The 24,003-nt window shown below is 37.8% G+C and overlaps 1 protein-coding gene across 3 annotated transcripts in view; it reads left to right on the forward strand.

Annotated features, from left to right (window-relative positions):
• Positions 1–305: 305 nt before the first annotated feature.
• Positions 306–24,003, forward strand: part of LOC134533239 (SOX domain-containing protein dichaete-like) — a 507,415-nt gene continuing 483,717 nt past the window's right edge. For all 3 annotated transcript variants that reach the window (XM_063370647.1, XM_063370645.1, XM_063370646.1), the window contains exon 1: positions 306–515. The gene's annotated coding sequence lies outside the window, so the exon portion shown is untranslated. The remainder of the gene's footprint in view (positions 516–24,003) is intronic.

A 24,003-nucleotide genomic window follows, 5' to 3' on the forward strand; every position in this document is an offset into this window, starting at 1 on the left:
CTAGTGACATATGTACGTCTAACGCGATTTTTTTACTCTCCCCAGGCAGTGAAAGGAAATTAGTGCTCTGAATAAGAGTCAGCAGATTTTAAATTGGCAATACGAATGTAATAAAATAAATGGACGGTGAAGTGTGGTGTCCGGATCGTACCGTTGTTTTGTGCGCGCGTACCAGAATCTCCGCCGCCCGGGCCCGCGACGCGACGGCCGTTGGAAGAAGGGGGAATGAAGGAGGGTGAGGGGCGGGGCGAGTGCGCGACCGCTGCGGTGCCTGGCGGCGGCCGGCGCAACCACGCCGCGGAGGCGAGCGGCGCGCCGGCGCGGCCCGGCCAGTGGCTCGCCGGCTGCGCCAGGTGCAGGGTTGGCTCGGTGGCTCGGTGCGCGCGCAGCTGTGCAGTGTCTGCGGCGGGAGACGCGCGCGTGTGATGGGGGGAGCGCAGCAGTAAGTGCGGTGCAGCAGCCACGCTGGCGGACCCTTGCGGCGAACTGGACAACCCCTTCGTGGCGGCGTACACGTGAGTCTCTCCGCCTTCCGCACACACCCAGTATTCGCGGCGCCAAATAACTTGTTATTACAACATCATTTTGTAAGTGTCTAAAATACAAAATATTGTGATTAGTGAATAGGCCCTATTTTATTATTTCGTTATCGCCACAAAATATTCTTTAGGTACGTATAAAATATCTATAGGCCTATTGAGATGGAATTTTTTTTAAATTTTTTATAGAAGTATTTCAAAGTACGTATGTTGACATGACAAATATTAAAAAAAATAACCTAGGAAGCCATAAAGTTCGAATGGTGCTGAAAATTTATATTTCACATAGGTTTAGCAAAAAAAAAAAAAAAAAAAAAAAAAATAGACGTTTCGTGATTATCAATTTCCACAAAATTTAAATTTAGTTCGAAAATAAAATCGTTAACCAAGAAACGGAACAGTTCGTGTCGGAGTGTCGAGTGATTACGAATTACTTTACTCTAGGTGACATATTGTTATTTAGTCTATTTCCATTTGACCTTACAGATTTGAACGCGAGTTAGTTATCTTAAAAAAAATAAAATAAAATATGAGTTACAGTAAAATATACAGTAATTTTTTTTTAATTTCACTCACTTTGACTGCACGTTATTTTTTATTTTTAACAGGCTACTTTCATACAGCATTCCGCTGTTATTACCACGAGAACATGCTCATTGTAGGTGTGCCGTAGATGTTTTCAATCTTTTGGATTCGGTCGCCCACCAGATATTTCATACACAATTTTACAGATACTTTTATGATCTCTCCATTACCGAAGATAACCTATGTTTATAGAATTTGTTTTCTGTCATTTTAGACGTATTGGCGATTTTGTTATCTTTCGCAATTGTTATTACCTTTTGCTGCATTGTTGAAGTAACTGAATTAATTATTTCTCATACAATCAAGAGAGCCTGTTGAAATAAGAGATTATATAGTGCTCGCTGTGATTTAGGTTTCCGAATCAAAGCTTCACCTGGTAGCTGGACATCTAAACATTGCGCGTACACAATCAGTCAAGAGGATATTAAGTTACAACAGCGGTTTCGTATTGTTGGTCAAGAAAAAAATACTTTTTTTTAAATATAAAATACAGGCTTTACAATTTTTTAAAATTTTTTTATTTTTTAGTACTGCCAGTAGGCCCTTTCCGAAAAGAACTAAAATAAACCCTTTATTTCGCATTTTTTTTATTTCTTCCCGGTTTTGTCTGTAATATTATCTGTATATTTTTTTCATATTCATGTATGGTACATTCCTAATTATATGAAGAAAAAAATCCGTTAACAGCTCATATGAAAAATCGTGCCAGCATATACTTAGTTGAACACCAATACAAGCTTAGAAAAAGTTATCTTTTTTAATTGATTGATACGTGATAATTTTTTTTGTTTCATTTAGGAGGTACATCAGATATAAATTTGTCTGTATTTTTAACGTTGTATTGTTAGTTTGTGTAAGTTCAACATGAAGCCGAAAGATGCACAATAGTTTGGAAAAAAATGATTTGTCGTACCTAAACCTTCTGAAGATGTTGAAACTAATATTGTATTACCAAATAAATATTAGCTTGAGACAATGTCATTCAATGAGTATTATTCATTTATATGCAATTTTACAAGGTTACATAGCTGAAAACTACATCAGGTCGTGTCGAATAAACTTTGATCTTATATAGGAATAACTTCAAGGTACTGACAGGGACTCGAATCATTTCAACTTTGAACGCGTGGAGACTGTTTGCATTTACGATTAGGCTAAACCATTATGAGCATTTGCAATTGGTCATTTGTGTAGGTAAACGGATATCCCACTTTATAACACTCGAGTCTACGGAAATAAGAGTTAACCTTAATCTCCAGTGAGCAGAGCGATATTGAGTTGCATGCTATAATGTGAAACTAAGAGTCTTGTTGCGTTCTTCCCTCGACGAAGTATACTTGCGTGTACAAACAGAACAGTAAAAAATAGACACGCTTACATCTACTGTATACTTATCTTCTAAAGACTGCACATTACTAACAAGCTCCTAGCGTAGTGCCATGCAGATATTTTTTTGCATCTCGATACATATTTAAATTAAATAGCCTAAGATAGAAAATTAGTTGTATTTTTTTTTTTTCAAATACGCGCTGCTGCTTACAAAACATGAAATTGTAACTTTGTGGTTTGGAGTACAGTTTCAGTTTATCAGGCCTTACTTTGATTAATGTGTTTGTAATTTTAAAGGTTGTATTTAGCGATGATTTTTGCAAATATGTTACAAAGTATAACTACACACGATGGAGTAATGTACGAAATCGTAATTTCGCTAGAATATTACAAAAAAAAACAGGGATTTACAAACTGATATCATTTAGCCATCAAATTATTTATGACGACTTTTGTTATGCGAATTAAGTTATTTTTGTTTTAGCTAAACGAAAGATGTGTATGTTGGATAAAAATAATTTGTGAGATATTTTTTTTTTATCTGAACAGCGACAATGACACACATTACAGGCCTGTGTTGTAGATGGCATCGCACCAGCATTATCTTCAAAATGCATGTTACATTTGAATATGCGCATTTAATTAGTATACAAAATGCATCAAAATGATCATTATTTTAACAGTTAATGTCATCTGATGACAGCCTCAAATAAAGTTAGCATGCCTACAAGTATGCAGCCTATATGCGTAGAAAGTAGTGATAAAATACACAGTCATTGTATAAAATATTTACTACTTAACTGTTTAAAGTTGACCTGTGTATAGGTAATTGTTTTTAAAATTAGGCCTACGCCATGGACTTAGGATTGAAAATATCGTAATTTAATTATTGGCTAACAGAATATAAATTCGTAACAATTTTGATCCTAGAATTTTGATATTATCTTTATCAATAACTTACTTAAAGCAGTCATTTCCATATAACTATACATTTAGTAACGCTTCGTAACTTAAATCGCATTTCAAAGCTAGACTTAAAACTCTTGAACAAAATGTTTTCATCCTAGCTATTCCCTTTTAATAATCATTAAACTATTCCATTTAAAAATATTAAGCTATGATCAATGTGATATCGCAGAATTTTAAGGCCCAGACAAAATAAAATATTGCAATTTTTGTATTAAAACCACGATGACGAGAATAATCAACACTGTCTTGTTCATGTTTAGTTTATTATTTTTAGAAGGCCTTCTTAAAGTGACATACAGTTGACGTGTCCACTGTATTAGCATCGCTGCGACTGCAATGCTTATTTGGTGCGACGTCCTTTCTCGTTCGAACTTGACAAACATTAACGTTATTAGACGCCAAATCTGGCTCTAATAAGTACCTACGTGATGTAAATAGTTATGCGAGCATCGAAATTTTTTAGAATTTCTCACTTTTCCAAATATATATTGGTGACAATAGCATAAATTGCGGTGTTGACAAAACCATTTGTAGCTGACAACAATAATACTTTTTCCAACAAACAGCTTTAAATTACTACAAAATTATTAAATGTGTTGTCAGCGAAAAGATTTTTTTTTCAGAATTCGTTTATAAGGACTAGTTTTCTGTCTGCTTGTGATTGCTACCCAATTGACTGTGTGTGTGTATCGAGCAGATTTTGAGTTAGTTTTCACGCGCTTAGATCAGGGATTTTCATGCTAATTGGAAAATAATTCAATAATTTCGTGTCGAAAGGTTTTGTTGTGAGAGGAACAAAGTTTATTTTACAAAATTAGTTCGGTGTTTTCTTAACAGCTTCATACGCTTCCGTTACATGAGACAAAAATGGAATTATTCTAGAATTCACTTGGCTCCGGCATTTGGCATTTTGCTTATCGTGTTTCAAAATTTCTAAGCTGGAACGTTTCGGTCATTTGTTGCATTATGCACTGCTCTTTAGAGCGCAGTTTAAAGATATGAAAGTTATAATGACTACAGGTCACATTTCTTAAATAATAACTTCATTTTTTCCCCGCTGAGCATTTACTTTAGCTCAGCTAACATGTTGACAAACTTGTGTGACGTGCACAAAGAGAATTTTATAGGGGTAACGCGTATACAAATGATGTGAACTAACAAACAACTGGTTCTTCTATTTGAACTGTCAAAGAAGTGTCTAATATTAAGTTGCTTTTGCAGTTTTTATTGTACAACATCGCATAGCACTTTCAATGTCCGAGTTTGAATACGGCGTAGTGTTTTAAATGTGAAGCACACAAATTGCAACTTTTACTAACAATTCTAATTTGTTGAAACTTTAAATTTGAACAAACCCTTGCGGTTTTTTTACTTGCCAGCTGTTTTTGACAGCAAAAAGTAATCCATGAGGATCTCGCGCGCAGACGAATTCTGTAGTCGTGCGATCATTTGTATAAACAAAGATTCAAAATACAAATCAATCAGACACGGCCTCACGTGCGCTGATCATGCGGGAATGTATAACCTTGAAGCAATAGTTTAGCACGACGTCAATAAAGCGCGTTAGTTAGCCAGAGACATTCCTGTTGGCAGCTCTGAGAACGATCCAACGAAGTATAAATTATTACGAATGAAAACTAGGGAATTGTAAGGCGCCTGAGACGTCCGTTGAAAAATTATGAATATAACAAACACTTTAATTTAAATTACATGAAATATTTATTATATCTACATTTACCACTGATTTATGTCAGCGGCCAAAACGTGGAAAACTAAGCCACGGCTCGCTATTTTGTCACTGAAATTTTTGAAACTATCGGCCTTCTCAAAAAATGACGCTATGCCCCCATGTAAGCCAAGAAGTCTCTCCCAGAAATTCAGCAATCTTCAAAACAGTGTTAAAATTTAAAACATCTTTCAAAATATTACCTTTGCGCCACGGACTCGACAGTATTGTTGAGGGGGGGGGGGGGGGGGAAGTTGGCAAAGAACAATACAAATGTTACGCTGTGAGCGCATGAAAACAAAATGCACACAGCGTTACAGAGTCAGTCAGTGTGTCAGTGATGAGCGTGTCTTTATTGTTTAATATTTTGGAATATAGAGATTGCTATCTCCCAGTTTGAGTGCTGAGCAGGAGATTTTGGAAATGCGAGAATGGTTGACAACCCGAGTATTAACAAATTGTCACTATTATTTACACCAACACTTAAGTAAAAAAAAAAAAAAAATAGAAGTAGGTTATAAAGGTAGATTATTCCTCATAAAGTTTTACATGGTTATTATTTTTTGTTTTGTTTTGTTTAATAACTCGGCAAACCAATGACCAGGCTTTATACAATTAAATGTACAAATTCGGGTCCAAAAGACACCTGCTGTTGCCGCGTGTGTAGTAGCAGTTCCTTCTGGTGGCTGCAGGCTTCAACCGCCGTGGTGGACCTATTGTTGATCCCAAATTTATATTCGAATAATTAGCAGCTGGGACGTAGAAGAATATAATGAGGAGCGCCACGACGCAGACAAAATGTTAAATCACGAACGTTTTCCCTACTTGTTAAAAATAGCAGATACAACATGTAGCACCTATCTGACAACAAAATATTTGCAAAAAAAATGAAATGCATTGCTTATAGTAAGATATGGATTTTCCTTGTTTGTTGACCATATTCCTGTTATGTAATAATATTATGTGGTGTTTATATCCTGTTGACAACATCAATTTTTTTGCTTAATTTGTGTTTTTGTCTTTTCGGTCTTTTCTAGTTTTCTTCTACAGAAAAAGTGCTTAGCAATGGCGTATGTCCAAAAGCTTACATCAAGTCATGGATTTTCCTGAAAGACAATCACTTGAAAACTCGATAATTGAACAGGGCTGGCGAGGCCGTGACTTGAAGCACGTGAAGGTGTAGGCGTGCGCTATGCCATGTCGCGCGGACAACTGACGGGGACTGACGGGGACTGACGGGGACTGACGGGGACTGACGGGGACAGGCGGGGACTGACGGGGACTGACGGGGACAGGCGGGGACTGACGGGGACTGACGGGGACTGACGGGGACTGACGGGGACTGACGGGGACTGACGGGGACAGGCGGGGACTGACGGGGACTGACGGGGACTGATGGGGACTGACGGGGACAGGCGGGAGTGGGGCGTGACAGCCGAGGCACACGTGACCCGGCCCGCGAACTTCCAGAACCGAGGAGGCGAGGCCTAAGAACTTGAGCCTCTCGAGTTGCTCTCGTCAAATGTTTGCCCGCGCCTTTTCCGTAATCACTGCTCGTCGCTTATCAGCGCGCATCCCTGACAGTCCCGCACCTCGCTTCACTTTCAGTTCGCTTTTATGTAGGCTCGCGCTCTTATTTGTTTACCACATGACATACCAATTAACTTGATGTGTTCATCAGCGATAGACTAGTAGGGCCCTTATATTTGTTTTGTAGCGTACGGCTAAAATAAGTTCATACCCGCCAGTAAGTATTTCCACAACTTTGTAAGTGAAATTAATAGCATGTTTGTTCAAACTTGCCAAAAATAAAAAGTTATCTAATGTAAACATTTTAATGAATCGGATTTTGGTTTTTCGCTGAAATGGAAATTTCGATTAGATTATATTTTTTTTCATCAAGAAATACCCTAAATAACTCGTTTAATGCATACAAATATTAAACGTTAACCTTATTTTATCAATTAGGCCTAAGTAATTTTAATGTTAAACATATGGTTTAATTTTTTGTTTTGACATACCCACAATTAGAATTGCGATAATGTGATAACCACGCGTGCAATTATACTTGTATTGCACTTCAGAAAAAATAAGTATTTTGTTGTAGTTCATACGATCGGGTAATTTTTGTTGTGGATAGACCCATGGTTAAATAAAGTGTGTGGAAAACAATTAGCTGACATTCTTGTCACGAGGCATGATCATGCATCGTGGGAATCTAATGTTTTAAGTTATGCTTAGGACTTAATGTTTTCTTAATAAGAAAAAATATAGTAATAACTTACTTATAATAACAAACTATCATCTGAAAATAAAACTAATATAAAGGAACTTATTATAAAAAAATTTAATAGTTAATGCATGTCATCCTGGAATTTTCAATTAATTTCTAATCTGTAACTTAGTGCTAAAAATGCCAAACAAAATATTGGCTTATTTGTACCAAACACTTAAACATGATAATTTATGGTTTGGTTAGCAGAAATTAATGCGATTTTAATGTTAACAAATTTAAACTACAAACTCTTTTTTATTGTAAGAAATGCTTTTTGATTAACAGCGAACCAATGTAATGGCAAGCAACTGCACTTACTTTTTTTTTTCCAGCAAGTCACTTATCTTCAAGTTATGTTTTGAATGTTTATATTTACGTTCTCCCCTACATAACAGTTTTATGATAGATTCCATCAAGTATTATTTGGTATTCATAATGAGATATTTTTGTAGTGTCTGCGAAGTGGTATCTTAGCTAAAGATAAATTTTGCTGTTACTAATAAGTGTTTGGTTTTTAATGCTACAAAATTGTTTTAATGTTACCACAGAATATCCGATAGGATCTATTTTGGTAGAATATATTGTGGAGAACAAAAAAATTTTTTTCACTGTGTTATCAATGTTAGTCTGAGCAAGTTATTACTTTACAGTTGTTTTGTTGTTCGCACAACACATGAGACAAATATTTATAACCTTATTGTATTTAACTTCGTATCTCAATTACTTGCTAATCAATTTCGTATCAAATTTGGAAAATATGTCCCTTTACTTAAAGTTTCAGTTATCAGTTTTGTAAAATGAAAGTTGATAACCACTGAAATAGGTAGTATTTATTTATTTTTATTTCGTCATTAAGTTTGTACAATTAAAATGATAACCCCTGGTAAACTAGAAGTTTATCGTTACTGATGCATGAACACAAGTGGTGAGGCAATTTCAGTTATTTTGACGTTTATTTAATTTGTTTTCTAATAGTCTTTTAAAAAAATAGACAAGTAGAATTTGTGTATTTATAAATCATACGTGAAAACAAGGTGTTTGTACTATTAAATGCGTCACGTCCTATGCAGTGTGTAGTTCCGGGTGTTGCAGAAGCTCACTTTGCGTCACACAAAAACCATTCGTTGCAATCTCATAAATTTTGTATAGCTTGTTGAGGGGGGAGGGGGGGTAGAATATATACCCCCTTGTGTCTGCCACGGCAAGTTCAGTTAATCCTGGACTAGCGATGTTTTGGAAGAGGGTTGCCGGCGAGGTTCCTTGAAGCGTCAGCTCGTAAACAAACTGGCTCAAGTCAGTGGCCAGACGAATGTTCCTTCACTAAGCAAGTCTAGACAAGGCGTATCGACGCTTCGTTGCCAACTCATTTGAACACCAAGAGCCGTTCAGTAATGAATGTCAAAATCGTACTGAGAATGTTTTTAATGGCTGTAGGGCTTGGAACTTACTGTATTTGCAATTTACAGTCGCTTGCGCAACATGCTACTTTCATATCTGGCAGTTCGTGACCGAAGAACATTTTTGTCCTAAGTAAATTTGTTAAAGAAAGTTTTGGTCATTAATTCTCTTTGGGTAATATTTAATTTCTAACAACTTCAAATTTTATGGTTTATTAATGATGCCTCAAACTCACCTAGAACTAAATGCGTAAATAACGGTAGGTAAACGCGGCCATGCTGGTAATAATAAATGTAGGTAGAAAGAAAATAATTTTCTGTACTTAAACAAAAGATTCCTTTGTAAACCAGTTGGCAAGAAATATTTTGTAATACTATGAGAATAATATTGTTTATTTGCATGACACATGGCTATAGTTATTTTTGCATACATGATTTTTCCCCCCTGATAATACTGAGTATTTCTTTCGACATTTGGCGCGTAATTTTATATTTTCAGTGATTTTTTTTTCAATTATAATTTTTTGAACCATAAAAAAAGTTAATCGAATGTTCAAATATTTTGACTTTACTGTGTGCGCAGGTAATACTGGGAAGTTACAAATAACTTTAACACAAAGCATAAATGCCCGGGTAAGAATCCGAACCTAGTATTACTGCTAACACTATTTTGTAGTGACCTAGTTGTTTTTCATGTAAACGTAAAAATTTACAAGTATCTGTAATTTTGTTTGAATACTTATTTTCCATTTACCACTTTAAAAAAATTACTGTGATGAAAGTGGACTGATCCTTTGATAAATTGTAGACATCTCCAGTTACATGGTTTGCCTCATAGGTAGAGACCTGAAAAATTCGCGGGTTCATTTCGTTTCATGCTAAAATTCAAATAATTATACCTTAGTGCTGCTTCTGTCTTTGGTTCACTGTTAATCTGGAGGACTGAGGGCCAATTAGAGACCCTCACTCATAGAAGTATCGAATCACAGGCCACCCAGTCGAGACGACCCGCAATTCACCAGCCAATGAAAATTTGGCATTTTCCCGAGTGTGTAGAGGATATTGGAGTCTATCCTGGAGGTTATTGAACCCGCGAATTTTTACGGTCTCTACTCATAAGTAGGGCCATGCATATTTCGCGAAAATATTCCGAGATCAGTTATAAGTTAAAACACTGTAGCATCGTCTGTGTTTCGTGATTGGGTGAATTCCTTTCAGGCGAATGTCGATTGTTACAACACCAATCACAGTAACTCAGTGTGAAAACAAACGCGTCCTGAGTGGCTAGGTCAAATAAGGCAAGGACTTCTCTCGGTAGACGGCCGCCAATCACAAGGGAGAAACCACTGTTGCGGGTATACCTTGTTGCAGTCTAATAGACGTTAAGATTTATTCGCGAAAAATGCCTGGTAGGTAGAGACATGCAAAATTCGCGGATTTTTTTCGCGATATGCTAGCATCAAAACAACCATACCTTCGTACCGCTTCTGCGATTGGCCCACATTTTATCCGGGGAACTGTGAGCCAATGGGAAACACTAAACCAAGAAAGTGCCGAATTACGAACAGCCTAGTTGAGACGTCTCACGCGTCAGTAGCCAATGAACAGGTGTCATTTCCGCGAATATTTAAAGGACTGTGGAGTCTATCAATGATATGTCAATGAATCCGCGAATTTTGTAGGTCTCTAGTCATAGGCAACACCAGAAACACCTTTGAAAGATGTTCGCGAGTGTTGTTCGCGGCGAGGTGTCTTCGCGTGCTGGCGCCACAAGAAGCAGTCCCTGGTGTGCGAGCAGGAGTGCCAACCTGCCGCACAACTTGCGCTGCTCGGCCGCCCCGCGCGCAGCCACGGAGTTATAATTACGATTATATCCCCTCGCTTGGCCAGCGAACCGTGGCTGTAGAGGGGGGGACAGACACACTTGCATCCTCAAGGTAACCCACAGAAATTCCACGATTGCAGAGTGACGTCATTTAATCCTGGTGCCTGTCCGTACTCGTGCTGTGTCCCTTCGTGAGTGACAGCAGTTCACGTGTTTCAACTAGCAGTGTTTCAATTTCAGCTTGTAACGTTTGTTCTCTAAGAACACTCTTTAAAATTCTTAAAAAAAAAAATGAAAATGATAATCTCATATATTAATCACTGTAGTAAAAAACTAATACTTTTGATTTGGCGTAGAAATGTTATTTTAAGTTTCGTACTATCTCAAAAGAAATAATTTCAAAATATTTTTCATGATATTTTTTAATGCCTGTAATTGAAAAAATGTTTATATTATCGATTCACAGCGGCGATAGACATTTGACAATTCTAATTCTTGTAAATAATATTAATATACACGGTGTCCACAAGAAATATAGGTATATACGTTAAATTTTGTCGGTATTAAGTGTATATTATCTTTAAAATTATGCTTTTTGACTCCAACAATTTTTTTTTAGTTGAGCATGTTTTGATTTCAATTTTTTTTATTTTTAAGGATCTTTACTTGCGAACACACGATGTTTAATTTGGTTATATAAAATAACTATATTGCGTGTATTGGAGCTATTGCGAAATTTTATATCAATAAAATATACACACACATAGTATCTAACATTAATTATCTTTAGCGTACCGATGAGAATTCGGCCTAGGAACGAGGCGCATTATTTGGATTGTTTGGACGCAGTATTTTCTTTCTGAAGCGACATACGGATATTAAAACAGTTATTTCATTTTTTTAGGACATGCTTTTATGTGTTTTGTCCTTTTTCACCAGCTGATAGCATTGAAATAAAAGGGATATGATCTGAGGTTAAATTTGAACGTTCATATAATACTACAAAGTTTATTTCCATAAAACACTTGCCCGGATGCCGCGATAGCTGGCACTGCTAGCAGCGTGGTCAGTGCGCGGTGAGATGGCGACTTCACAGCGCCTACTACTCCGTCTCAAGCAGTGTGAGTCAGTCACAAACTGCTCGTGATTCCCGTCGGCAATGTACCTCCCATCACTCAGAGCATTCTGCGGTGGCACCGGCGGTTTCAACATACTGCTGGTTTTTAAAATACACCACAAGCTTCAATGCCAATGTCAGTGTAACACATTGCAAAATTGAATAAATCATTCTGAAACAGCTTGCATTTCGAATAAATAAAATACTTTGCTTTGAGTTATCATATTAAATATGTTAACTCATATTTAGAGACCGGAAAAATTCGCGGATTCATTTCGCGATAGACTAGACTCCAAACTCGTACACTTTTATGCTGAGTCAGTGATTGGACCACCGTTTATCTGAAGGACTCTAGGCCAATGAAAAACCTTCAACAAAAGATGTATCAAATCACAAGCATCCCAGTTGACGCGTGTCACGAGTCAGAATCCAATGAGCAGGTGAAATTTGTACCTGTACATAGAGTATCATGGAGTCTATCCTAGAGGTCATTGAAACCGCGAATTTTTCCGGTCTCTACTCATATTAAAGTGACAAATTTCGTTTATTGCCGTGACATCAATAAAAATGGTCTAAACTATGACAGAATCAAACGTAAAATGTAGGCTAATTTTTTTAAGCTATGGATTTGACAAAAAATATAACACAAGAACCTGATCACGTGACCATCTTGTCAACAAGAATGTTGCTTAGGACACAGCCGTTCTCTCATATTACGTTAGTTATTTGTATTGGCATTGCTTACTGCTGCGTTGCATTTGAAGAGGATACCAATTTCCTTAATAACTTATACTATTATTGTAAAAATTCGTGTATTTTAATACTTAGCATGTAGGACCAACATTCAACTGGGGGACTGTTCTATTTTGAAACTTGTTCTTTTGTTTTGTTGCGAATCAAATTATCTCATTTTATTTTTCGTTCCCATTATAGTTAGTCCGAACACAAACTTAAATTTATAACATAGATAATGATTCAGACTCAACGTTTCTTTTCTTCAATAAAGATTGTGTGCCTTTATCTTTTGTACGTGCGTCATCGATTAACTTCAAGTTAGATTTATATGCCTGCTACCGGGGCCTAAAAGTAAACTAGATAAATTAATAAAAGTAGTCATCGTACATCTTCTTATATAGTAGGTTGCTCATTCACTTAATCAAAGATTAAATCGTGTCTTGCACATGGATTATCAGATCAACTCCGAAATATCCCTGTGTCGTTAATAATTTGTGTCTACATCTCACGTCAATCCAACCCTCACCATTGACTGGTCAGCTCGCTACGATTATTTTTATTGCAGTGATCTATATCACGTCTTAGGAACCACAAATTGTAAGTTAGTATAAATTAATAAATTATAATATTACATAAATATTTGCTGTGTTTAAATTTATGTATTAAAACAAAGTGCCTCTTTCGCACATTGCATTGACGTGTTCACAAAAGATAACAGAAAATTTCGTAATCCTTGTTTATGGCATTAAATAATTTCGCGTTATTTAATTTGATACTTAAAATGATTTATTTTTTTGTAATTCGAGAAATGTAAGAAAAATTAGCGTTTGCCAGTTTCTTCATTCAACCAGAAAAATAAACTCTTTTTTTTCTTTGGATTAGTAATGCTACAATAAAGTATTTTTTAAGTTTCGATGATTACTGACATATTACAAACTTTCATAACGCTAATATTTAATTTAATTTTATTCACGTTGTTGTGAATAGTTAGTCCAATAGTTAAGTTATTTACTCATTATTATTTCCATGCTATAATAAAAATGTAGAATATAATTTTGGACCGGCACTGAAGTTGTAGGATTGAATGTTCAGAAGATAGAACAGTTTGATTAAAAGCACAAAAAAAAAATTTTCAAACTGTGTTAAAAATGTTATATGTTGGGACTTTTGTGTAAATAAAAATAAATAGAAACTAAAATTTTAATAAAAGTTAATTTTAAACTTACCTACCGAAAACATAACTGAGAAACCTTTTGATGTTAACTGCATAATGTATGTAAACCGCATAATGTGTGTAAACTGCATAAACTTGCAGTTATTAGAAATAGCTATACTGCACGTGCATGCGGGCCTATATTCTTGAAACATTGCCATTGAGCCATTGACTGATAACCAAAAATATACGTTATTCATTGACCATCTGACATGATTTTATCCCAGCATATTGAGTCTGAAATGTTTATACTGGCACTCAGTATTTTAAATCCGGTGCAATGACAGAAGTGATGGTGATATGCTCGTGTTTGAGGTAGCCTTAACCCTGCGATTGTTACAAGCTGCAAATATGTGAAGTTAATTACGTATCTAAGTTGACTTTCCTTCATTCAAAAGCATAAAATGTAAATTATTTAACTATTTAAATTCACATAACTTCTTTTCATACCTAAGTAATAGTAATACCTAGTAATAGTTTGCTTCAACAGTAAGATTTGACGCCTTATTTGAAGGGCCTCAGCATCTTACCATTGCTAGATGAATTAGTAAGGAAATAATTTAAATGGAGGTTACCAAACAACACATATCCCTGACCATCCAATTCATAGTGTATGGTTTACATTAAAATTTCACTATTGAGGTGTCAATAGCTACATATTAACTTAATGAAAAGTTATTGACATACGTCGTTTCAAAGCATTTGTCAATCAATCAAAATAAAATCGGAAAATGTTTTTGAACTAAACACAAACAAAAAGCTTAGTTAATTTATAGGGACCGGAAAAATTCGCGGGTTCAGTGACCTCCAGGATGAACTCTATAGTTCTACGTACACTCCGTCAAATATCACCCACTAATTGGCTGCTGTCTTGTGAGACGTCCCAACGTAGCAGCCTGTGATTCGATAAAGCTTTGGTTGGGTGTTTCTCATTGGCCCAGCGTCATCCAGGTGAGTTGTGAGCCAATAGCAGAGGCAGCACTGAGGTATAACTATTTGTATTTTAGCCTATCGTGAAATGAATTCACGAATTTTTCCGGTCTCTATTAATTTATCTAGACAAGTTAAAGTATAGAAACAAATCAACATGGAAGACAATTGAACGAGAAATGAAATGTACAAATGAGGAGACAATCATTGACAGCAAGCAAAACAAATCTCTTCACAACAAACAGTACAGACGAAACAGCAGTGAAAAAAAAAAAAAAATTCTACACAAATGAGAAAAGCACATGTAAAAAAAGTAGGCTTAACATGACTAAATAGTTGCGATGGTTTGGGAGCTTCAATTTGTTGCCATCGTCAGGCATCAGTAGAATGGTTGCAGGTGATGGAAAAATATGTTTCTTTACTTTTAAAATGAATTCTTTTGGAAGGCCATATACGAATTCTTCCTTTGTACCCTTCTACCACATCTCAATTGAATCTGCTACACTAAATGATTTTCATACATCCTTCATCATGTGAAATTATTTCACTGGAAACATCAGTATGTCTAGGTCACGCCAAATCTCACTGTGATGCTCATGTTAAAAAATAATAATAATGGTTTTCACCGGCCAGCCACTTCAAATCACAAAATAATGATTATTATATACACCGAACCTTGCCTTCTGCTTTTGCTTACGATTTATCAAATCATCAGCAATGAAAAGTTTATTGTTTTCAAATTATTTTCCCGTAGAGTTGCACTTTTGTTTGAAATATGTAATGCAAAGTTGTAATTTCACGCAGTATATTATTATTTTAATGTCCTGTCACGTAAAATGTAACACTAACATCATTGCAACTCTGACCTTGAAAAAGATACTAGGTTCTAAACCTTAACTGCATCCGCCATGACACCTGTTTGACAGTTTTCTTGGCAAATAACCCCCTCGATGCTAGGGCCATGCTTACCTACGCGGTCTTATCTCACCATTATATTCCATTTTTCAAACACTACAGTTTCAACAATCTGTCAAGTCGAACGTTTTTCCAGTTCTCTGCTAACTTTATCAGGACATGTTTGAGCTGTCCACAGAGGTTTTCTCAAAATCTGACTCCAAATCAACCTTGGTTAAAAATTGTTTCAAGATTAATAACTTTGTTGATAATAACAAATTTGCATTCACAAGCTTGCTTGATTATAGTTTTTTTGTACCAAGCTGGACGTATGGAAACTAGGATACTTGCAGGCCTGCAGTGGTAGGTTATCTGACAGCCCTAACTGCTATTAAGGAAAAAATTATCAATGTTTAAATTTGAGTTGAATTATAGTGAGCTTGATAAGCATTAGAATGGCCTCGCAAAAAAAAATCGACAGAATGACGCCTCAAGCTACTTGACCAACTCAATGTGGGCATCAAAATGGACGTACGGATGCGTTGCTACACTTGAGCATTAATGTTTCAGATTTTATCACGCCTATAGAAAAGAATGTCACAATTTATATTTCTACCCTTCTACTCCCCAAGCCTTCTTCACCTAACCACAGAATGAATTACAGATGATGATGGGTAGAGAATATTTTCAGTTTAGGAAATGTTCTCGAAAAATAAAACCCAATTTATTTTTCAATTACTAATTTTTTTTTTCCATTTTATATGCATTAGTATAAAAGTACAATCTTATCATGTTGTAGCATGTGCACGTAATAGTGTTTAATAGTAATAGGTACTCTATTAGAACTTTTAATACCACTCTAAAAATTTTCGTTAAAATTATATTGCAATATAAGAAAAATCCTTGAAGTCAAAGAGTAGTTATATAACTGTAAATTTGCGCGCATGTATGGTGTTACAGACTTTGGGGAGCTCTAAACAAAAGAAATGAGTCATTACGTGGTAAAGAAATACAAAAATGCATGTTTATTTCGTTCTGTTTGTATATAAAAAAAGCGCTATTTGAGTGTTTCGTTGAAAATATCTCGCAAAATGCTTCGGCTTGGCAAAAAAAAAAAAAACCAGAGTATTTACTGGAAAATTTTCAAAAAAAAAAAAAAAAGAACCTCGAAACTAAAACAACTCATCCAGAATGGCTTGGCGGATGTTTTCACGTAGGCGTTCTGCGTCGTCCATTGGCTGCGCGGGCCTGCAGAGACGACCTCGCTCCTGATTGGCCACTCCGCTCCGTGGAGGCTCCCACATTGGTTAGGCTCAGCCACCGGCAGTGTTCGCACCTGGGCGCTGGCGTGTATGAGTTATGTCTTCCGCCCGCATCGCTGTCCAGTTCTGCCATTTTGTCTGCACGCCACGTTTTCGCCTCTGCTCGATGACAGGATTCCTGCGCACAGGTCGCCGCGAGACGCACCGTTTACAACTAGGGCCATGATAATTTCGCGAAAAGATCCAGAGAGTAGCTGGAAGTTAAAACACTGTAGCATCGTCTGTGTTTCGTGATTGGGTGAGTTACTTTGAGGTGCATGTCGATTGTTACAACCACCAATCACACTAATTCAGTGTGGAAGCAAACTCGTCCTTAGTGGCTCGTGCAAACAAGGCAACGACTTCTTTCGCAGACGGCCGCCAATCACAAGGAAGAAGCCGCTGGTGTGGGTATACCCTATTGCAGTCTAGTAGGCGTTCAGATTTTTTCGCGAACATTTCCTGCCCCTATTTATAACGGAACAGATGCAGTCATGTGAAATTTGTAAGTTTGTGCATTCACATAAAAAAACTGTATCACTTCAAAATAGTGTTCACAGATAAACCGGGATCGGATTCTTACCCGGGCATTTACACTTTGCTTAGCCCCATGACCTCCTGGTAGTTATAGTTATTTCTAAACCGTTCCCTGAATGGTTTCCCAGTATTATCTGCGCACATTAATAGCATCTTACAGCAAAATAAAGTCAAATGGTTGAATATTCAATTATATTTTCCATGGTTTCAAAAAAAAATTCTTTAATGAAACATGAACCAAAATATAAAATTTTGCGCCAATTTTCGTAATAAATTAACCAGTAGGTATTGAATCGAGAAAAGTATTTCATATATGCAAAAAATAACCATAGTGTGTTGTACAAAGTTACACTAGTTTTTTTAGTAGTAAAACAAAACTATTATTGGCAACTGCTTTCCAAAAGAATTTTTTTCTAAATTACAGAAATGTTTTGTTTTTTCTGTGTGGCCTCTGACCTCCTGGACCGCTACGACTGACAGCCATCTACTTCCGGGGGGGGGGGGGGGGGGTTGCAGTCCTAATTACGGAAACAAAAAAAATACCCAGGGTGCATAAATCACATTTGGGCTTGACTCTACAGCTGCCCACATACTCGGGAAAACCACCTCTGCTCTTTCATGGCTCACCTGAGAGATGTCCTAACTGGCTTGCTTGTGATTCTATACTTCTTTCGTTGAGAGTTTTAATTGGTTCATAGCCCTCCCTCTACACAAACTGTGGACAAATCACAGAAACAGGCCACAGGTAAAATCGTTTGACTTTCAGTCAGTCGAGATATGAGACCCTCAAATTGTTTCGTCCATATGGATTAAGTAAGAGGGCATTGTGATAGTAAACGTGGAATTAAATTATTTTAGAAGTTGTTTGAAAATTTAATAGGCGCTGTGGTGTGCATTGGGCTTAAACCGAGACTTCTCAATTTGAAATAGGTCTTAAAGGTGGGAGGAGGGAATAATAATAATAAATTGGATGCGATTTGTACGTGTGTGCAATAATAACAATGAAAGCAGTTTCAGCGTTTCCGTATATTAAATACTCGTCTTTGGGTTTTGGAACTTTACCTATGAATATCCAGGTATTCTGTAGTCCAACAGTAATAGCTAATTACTTGCGAGAACTGGCCCAACAGTGGCGAAGACTGCTTATTTGGCTCTGTATTAAGTGATATGTTTTTTTTTTAAATATCGTAAATGGATATGGAGAAATTATGTGAAATGATTTAGACATATCGTGATGGTTTCAGTTTTTTACGATGTTTGCAGAGATGGCATTATTAATCATACTACCGAAACTTGTGTTAGCCTACTTATTATGTAAAATTTTAAATGTGGTTATTCGCGAAGTCGAAATCAGTACTGTTATCCAAATTTCGAATTTTGTGATTATGACAATCGTTACATTATTATTTCAGTTATCGATAAATAGCATCGATGTTCGGTATTTTTTAACAGCTACATGTCCATGGATATCGGCGTGGCTGCTACTCATGGGCTTGAATCCCGGAGGAGGAGGTGGAAAGTCATGGGGACTCAGGAACTAAAAATAAATAGCTCGTATTACCACAAGAAAGATGCTGTAACTGTGTACAACACACGACTATGGTTATTTTTGCATATCTATATGAAATACGTTTTGCGAGATAATACTGAGTATTTCTTACTGACATTGGTACATAATTTCATATTGTAATTAAAGTTACATTCAAGCATTTTTTTTAAAAATAAGCATGGAAAAGATAATATAATATTTAACAATTGGACTTTATTTTATTTTGCTTATTAAGATGCGCAGATAATACTGGGAACATATTCAGGGAACCTTTAAACGGTTTACAAATAACATTTAAATATTGAGATACTGAGCCAACACAAAGCATAAATGCATGGATAACAATCCGAAGCCAGTATTATTGGTAACATTATTTTGTAATGATACGGTTGTTTTTATGTAAATGTACACATTCACAAATATATTTAATTTTAAAAGAATATTTCTGTCCCATCAACAAAAAAAACAGTGTGGCGCTGCTGCATAGTGAGAGCGCCGCCTCGGGTAGCGACTGTCTCGGGTAGCGACTGTCTCGGGTAGCGACTGTCTCGGGTAAGGAAGTAAAGAAACAGGCTGAAAAGACCTATCAACGATTAGTGTTTGACCACTCCAAGCCGTTCCAGGGCTATAAGACAGTGAAAAGACTGTAGCTCATACCTGTTGAACATAAAACAATTAAAACAAGCATGTAGCAAAGATATGTTTTATCAAACGACTCCGTCACTGGCAGAGAATTTTTTTTTTTACCGATTAGGACAAATTTTACTGGATTGACAAGGAAAAAGGCAAAAGAACGGAAGGAAGGAAAAATAAATCAGGAGAAGAAACGAGGCTGCGGTCGACAGCAGATGGACTATGGATGGTTTTATAGGATAAGACGAGATGGCAGAGGAAAGAAAAATCACTGGAAGTGAAATCAGTGTCCTCGCTTGTTGCTATGTCAGGTACAGGCAACCGTACTGGCATGGTGGACACGCGAGAGATTTCACGTGGAATGTTCGATAAAGTTTTTAACATCCCTCGTCGTTTTAAATAGTGTGGACACAATGGCGATGGTTTTAATCTAACAAATGACAGCTTTAATCTGGCTGCAGGCACGGCGGTGAACAGAATGGATAAGTTATTCTTGGTAATAGCCCAACGAATGGTATGTTGCACCATACACATGGCAGATTGGATGGAACATCTAAGGCCAATTTCTACACAGTGCATATTCCAAGTCGAGGTATTCCTGGATAGAACTGAAGATAAAGTAGTACTCCTAGTATACCCTAACGGGTTCATATATAGGAGGAGGAGGTAGTGAGGCTAGGTCGGGTTTTGCCCGGGATAACTTGTCTCGGGTAGCGACTGTCTCCGGTAGCGACAGTCTCGGGTAGCAACTGTCTGGGGTAGCGACTGTCTCAGGTAGCGGCTGGCTGAGGAGCCTGGCTCCCTACGGGGAATGATTGCTGACCTGTGACGTGTCGTAGCTGTAGCCGGCCCTAGTATCTGAGTGATGCTCTCGGCAGGACTCCATAACGGGCGTGCGATGCGAACATATAGCCTCTCTCGTTCACGGAAACCCATAGCCTTCTCGTGGCGCCAGTGTTGACATAACAGATATTGGCAATGCCGGGGGGTGCTCACTCCTCTGACTTCCTCGGTGTGTCGGAAACGAGTATTCTGATAGGCTAGTAGGACGAGGATGGGCGGCTACGCTCATGGACGATTCTTAAACCTATGGGGGGGGGGGGGTTTGGGACCCCTCAAACCCTAGGTGGTGTCTGAAGGCATCGGGCTCACAGTGAAGAACCCATGATGCGCATAGAATAGCGAAGGGTGGTTGCTTGGACTACCCGCGCTCTGGCAAGGCTTTAACCTTCGGGCGGGGGGCAATCCGAGGACTTCCAAGGTCATGTCGGGGAGGTCCCATGCTTTCCCCTGCCATGAATATGAAGGGTACCACGGGACTGATCCCTTACTGTGAAAGATCTCTGCTGAGGTTTCCTGTAGTGGCCCTGGTTCAGAGTTGGAGATGTACTCGTGGTGGCAGTGGTAGCTCCCGAGCTCGGAGCACACTCAGAGGAGTCCCTGCTCTGATGACGAGTGGAAGTGGTGAGCTACTAGCCTGCACAGCTAGTAGAAGTAGATGTCCTCGGCTGGATCACGAGCAACTGGGTGACCGAGGGGTCCCAGGGATGTGATTTGTGTGGGCCCGTGTCGGTACTGCCTGGAACCCCCGTGGGTGACCTGGGGTATACGGCGGTATGGACAGCTGGTTCGGTGGGGCCGCAAGTTGTGATGAGTCTCCTCAACCCCTCGACGTAGCTGTTCAGTTGTCAGACCCATGCCGCGATTGGAAATGGCGCATCTGTTTCCCGGTTCTCGGAGCCCAAGCCCAACATTTGGTTCTCCGAATTTGGACACGTAAAAGATCAATCCTTCTCCTTCTCGGGTATGCCCCTCGTGGGATTCTGAACCGAGGGAGTCAGATGAGCATGGGCTTCTAGGCCATGAGTGTATATGTCTCGGGTAGCGACGGCTACGGGTAGCGGCGACCCGGTGAGGTAAAGTAGCGAGTCGTGCACGCATCGCGCCGTGGGAATCCGCCTTCGCCTCGTGCCTGATAACACTAAGTTGTTTACGACTGCAGCCAAGGCGAGCCCGCGCCTCCACGCCGGGTATGCAAATACTGCGGGCTGTAACTCACGGCGCCGCAGCCGTCGCCCGCGCCCAGTCCGCCATGGTGGCCGCCATGTTGTCCGGCTGCCACTCACAGCGCTCAGTCGTCCCGGGGCAGCCTTTGTACTTACCACTGCCCATTGATTAATAGACATGTGCCATTTAATGTTGTTGAAGCGAAACTGCTTTGGGCGCGATCAGAGTTAAATTTCAAGGCCAAATTTTAACGTGATACACCATTGTGAAACTTTCTGATGCGAATAGTACAGATAGTAAATAGTTTCTTGACCAAAGCGATATAAAGAGAGCACTCTGCTATAAACGTTGCTGATCTTGTTTTCATTCTCCTCTTTTTGCGATGATTCGTCCCCCGCTAAAAAAAAAAAAAGAACCGAAAGAGACATGTGAACGAAAGAATAAGTCAAAGAATTTGCGCATGTGCTTGTTTCAGAATATATATATATATATATATATATATATATATATATATATTCTGAAACAAGCACATGCGCAAATTCTCTGACTTATTCTTTCGTTCACATGTCTCTTTCGGTTCTATATATATATATATATATATATATATATATATATATATCCTATACAGTCAGCTGCGAATGCCTTGAATTTTATTTTATTTGCTACCACCGAGCTCACGTTCCTTCATATTTAAAGAGTGTTGTTGAGGCAGTTGCTGTATTTCCCGCAAAGATAGTGCTACCTGTTTTTAATTTCATATTTCGTTGTACAGATTTACACGTGCCCTGTTTTTATTTATAAATTGTCTTATTTTTACATGTAACCACCGTTTACATATATTTCTTTTACAAATAAAAAATAAACCTAAAATTGTAAAACATAGATGTGATCACTAAAAAAAACTAAGCTAAGAAAATAGCTCATGCTTAAACTTCGGGAAAAAGATAATGTATAAAACTAGTCTAGTTTGCAAATGTTTGTGTGCTTGAATACCGCTGTAATTGAAACACGAGGTAATCGAATACGCCCGGAATAACTGGAAGCCAGTGACAAAACACCTCGAACTCAGCTGAGCTTATCACGCGTGAGCAGAAGATAAAAGTACAATCAGGAGGCAACCAATAAACACACATAGCGTCTGCCTGATTGTGCACACTTTTGAGGAGTCTAGCCTGAGATCTAGGAAATAACGACCATTCTGCGGGTCCTTCCATGAGATAAATAATTATTTCTAACGGTTTTACAACCACAAGCTGATGGCCAATTTGTAGGAAATATATTACTCTAACTCCAAGAATTTCACTGGGTCGATCACCAACAGGCTGAATGGCGAATCGTTATCTAAAAAGTTCATTTGTTCGCTCTCAGCTGTCCTCGAGAGCACAGGTCTTTGTCTTGAACTGCCTGTTACTCAAAACGACCTTGTAGTTGCTGTTGGTTTGCTTTTGGTTTAGACCACCTAAGGGAGACTCAAAACAACTATCGCCTAGTCGGAAACTTCGCATAAAACAAATGAGTGTTTTGCAGTCAAACGTAACATTAAATTAAGCTACAAAAATCCAGGTCATTTAACACGGCAGAATATTGTGCTAGCAGAATAGATGCAGCATTGACAGCAGTCAATATAAAAGCTATGCAGCTCTTAGTTTTGTAAAAGTTTATTGAGCTCTTACCTGACATTAGAAAATAGTGTGAATTTCGCAGGTATGTGATCATATAATTTCGCCGTTTGTTTTTCTATGCCTATGCGGAGAAACTCCTCTGTCCTAGACATACTCTAGAAAGGGAAAATTGGCTGGAGATATTTTAGGGATCTTTTGAATTAATAAATGTCCAACCTCAGTGAAGAAGAAACGCTCATGTATTTGAAGAACGGTGTTTTGGTAGACTACAACTCAATGTGGTAGGGTTTATAGTAAGGAGTCATTAAACTGTTTTGACATTTTTTTTACTGGTTGTTTATTGTCACATTTCCCACCAAACAGTGTTAAATAAACATAATTTTGCCACAGAAGTAAAAAAAAAAATAAGTCCTGGTGTCTGAGTTTCGGAAGTCAGCAAATAACTCAGCGAATTATCCGGGCCAGCGCATACTCACCACGTTCTTTGCGTGAAGTCTGTGCTTCCATTTTCACTAAGTGTGCTTTCGTGCCGTTAAAGCTAGTCTCACGAGTCTCCGTGCTTTATAAACATATTAAAAAAACGTGATTATTGTATTAGGTACATTCTAAATTTTTTTATTGCATGAATCTTTTAAGAGTCTGTAATAACATGTCAATATTTTTGTCTCAGAATTTTTTTTATTTCTACTACACAGAATGGTGTTTGAATGAGTATTGCAGTGGGGAATATTGATATATACCTATATATAATTTTCTTTTTTCCAATTTAGCCACAGCATTTGCGTATGCCCAAGAAACATTTTATATCACATCGAATCAT

Source organism: Bacillus rossius, chromosome 6 (genome assembly GCF_032445375.1).
Source record: "Bacillus rossius redtenbacheri isolate Brsri chromosome 6, Brsri_v3, whole genome shotgun sequence".
In the NCBI taxonomy this organism is placed as follows: domain Eukaryota; kingdom Metazoa; phylum Arthropoda; class Insecta; order Phasmatodea; family Bacillidae; genus Bacillus; species Bacillus rossius.